Source organism: Macaca fascicularis, chromosome 1, assembly GCF_037993035.2.
Source record: "Macaca fascicularis isolate 582-1 chromosome 1, T2T-MFA8v1.1".
Taxonomy (NCBI): Eukaryota; Metazoa; Chordata; class Mammalia; order Primates; family Cercopithecidae; genus Macaca; species Macaca fascicularis.
In genome coordinates this window covers 100,117,442-100,120,292 of record NC_088375.1, presented here as the reverse complement: position 1 = coordinate 100,120,292, position 2,851 = coordinate 100,117,442, and the positions used below count along the sequence as shown (strand labels likewise).

Here is a 2,851-nt window from a genome sequence, read left to right as displayed (position 1 = left end):
ACAAAAAAAGCCACTGGGTACATTTGTTTAAATCTTTTTTTTTTTTTTTTTTTTAATGGAGTTTCACTATTTGTTGCTCTGCCTGGAGTGTAGTGGCACAATCTCAGCTCACTGCAACCTCCACTTCCCAGGTTCAAGCAATTCTCCTGTCTTAGCCTCCCCAGTAGCTGGGATTACAGGTGCCTGCCACCGCACCCATCTAATTTTTTGTATTTTTAATAGAGATGGGGTTTCACCATGTTGGCCAGGCTGGTCTTGAACTCCTGACCTCAGGTGATCCACCCACCCTCAGCCTCCCAAAGTGCTGGGATTACAGGCGTGAGCCACCATGCCTCAATGTTCTTGGGCCAGGTGCGGTGGCTCACCCCTGTAATACCAGCACTTTGGGAGGCTGAAGCAGGGAAATCACGAGGTCAGATCAAGACCATCTTGGCTAACACAGTGAAACCCCTTCTCTACTAAAAATACAAAAAAATTAGCTGGGCATGGTGGTGGGCACCTGTAGTCCCAGCTACTCGGGAGGCTGAGGCAGGAGAATGGCATGAACCTGGGAGGTGGAGGTTGCAGTGAGCAGAGATCTCGCCACTGCACTCCAGCCTGAGTGACAGAGCAAGACTCCGTCTCAAAAAAAAAATAAAAGTTCTTTATTGCCTTCAGCTGTCAGGGCTTCGTGACTTCCATTCTATAGAATTTAAACAAAATCCTCTATTTCTCAATGGCAGCATAGCTGGCATTTGAGATCAGATCATTCTTTGTTGTGGAGCATGGATGTCCTGTGCAGTATAAGGTGTTTTGCAGCATCTGCAGCCTCTACTCACTAGATTTCGGTAGCGCTCCTGCCAGGCCCTCCACCACCACTGGTTACAGTGTCTCCAGACATTGCCAAATGTTCCCTAGATGTAGGGTTGCCAGGTAAAATATTGCGTGGGACAAACATACTAAAAATACTATCAATTGTTTATCTGAAATGCAAATTTAATTTGGCCTTCCATATCTTTATTTGCTAAATCTGGCAACCCTATCTGAGAGGTAAAATCACCCCTACATCTCCTACCTCCCATCCCATTTGAGAACCAATGCTCTAGTCCACAGGGAGCAATGGAGAAAAAATGTGGTAACAGGTTTGGGAAATGTTATGATTAGCTTTGCATTTGGAACAAAACACTTTTTTTGTCTGTTTTGTTTTGTGTGAGATGCAGTCTCTCTCTGTTGTCCAGGCTGGAGTGCAGTGGCACAATCTCAGCTCACTGCAACCTCCACCTCCCAGGTTCAAGGGATTCTCCTGCCTCAGCCTCCCCAGTAGCTGGGATGACAGGTGCCTGCCACCACACCTGGCTAATTTCACCATGTTGGCCAGGATGGTCTTGATCTCTTGACCTCGTGAGCCACCCCGCACGGCATGGAACCAAAAACACTATAAAACATCCGAGCCCTCTTCACCATCTGGGAATGCTGTAGTCAGCATCCTGTTTGAGACCTGATTGGAATGCCAGGCTCTCCCTTTTTTTGTTGTTTGTTTTTGAGACGCAGTATTGCTGTCACGCAGGCTGGAGTGCAGTGTTGAGATCTTGGCTCACTGTAACCCCCACCTCCTGGGTTCAAGCGATTCTCCTACCTCAGCCTCCTGAGTAGCCAGGACTACAGGTGCACACCACCACGCCTGGCTAATTTTTGTATTTGTAGTAGAGACAGTGTTTCACCATATTGTCTAGTCTGGTCTCAAACTCCTGACCTCATGATTCACCTGCTTCAGCCTCCCAAAGTGCTGGGATTACAGGTGTGAGCCACCACACCTGGCCGTCTCTCCTTTTTAGTAAGCAACTGGAGTTGGGACTCCATATGTGACCAGGCACATGCACCTCTGGGGAGACTACCCTGACTGCTAAAGCTGGAAGAATAAAAGAAATGGGTGGTTGTGCCTTCTATCTCCTGTTTATCTTCTTTAACATGTTTATATTGAAGGCTTTATTTAATTAGCTAATAAAGGTGCATTAGGAAGAATTAACATGAAATATTTTCTATTGTCCTTAAATCCAGTTCAGGGATCTCCTAAAAACAGGAACATACTTGTGCTCTGGGAGAGATGAGACTTGAAATTCCAAACCCAGAATGTCTTTCTCTTTTTCTTTTTCTTTTTTTTTTTTTTTTTTTTTTTTTTTTTTTTGAGATAGAGTTTGGCTCTGTCACCCAAGCTGGAGTGCAGTGGCAAGATCTTGGCTCACTGCAACCTCTGCCCCCCTGGCTCAAGCCATCCTTCCACCTCAGCCTCCTGAGGAGCTGGGACTACAGGCACACATTACTGCCTAGCTAATTTTTGTACTTCTTTTAAAGATGAAGTTTTGCCATGCTGGCCAGGCTGGTCTCAAACTCCTGACCTCAGGCAATCCACCAGCCTCGGCCTCCCAAAGTGCTGGGATTACAGGCATGAGCCACCATCCCTGGCCCAGAATGTCTTTTTATTTTTCAGTTTTTTATATCTTTTTGCTAATCTTCTCTGTATTGTTTCAATTTTAGTATATGTGTTGCTGAAGTGAACACTTATTTTTATTCAATGGGCTCTTCCTAGCCACTGTACAGGCCCAGAATATCCAAGGTGGAATTCACCAGAACCATAGGTATTCTTTTAAAAATCTCTCAATACATCAGCCAATTTATAAAAAGAATTCAAGGCCGGGCGCGGTGGCTCAAGCCTGTAATCCCAGCACTTTGGGAGGCCGAGATGGGTGGATCACGAGGTCAGGAGATCGAGACCATCCTGGCTAACACGGTGAAACCCCGTCTCTACTAAGAAATACAAAAAATAGCCGGGCGAGGTGGCGGGCGCCTGTAGTCCCAGCTACTCGGGAGGCTG

At 46.2% G+C, this 2,851-nt stretch overlaps 1 pseudogene; it reads right to left on the bottom strand.

Annotated features, from left to right (window-relative positions):
- Window positions 1-2,482: 2,482 nt before the first annotated feature.
- On the bottom strand, window positions 2,483-2,538 carry LOC123571020 (U6 spliceosomal RNA; annotated as a pseudogene).
- Window positions 2,539-2,851: the final 313 nt, after the last annotated feature.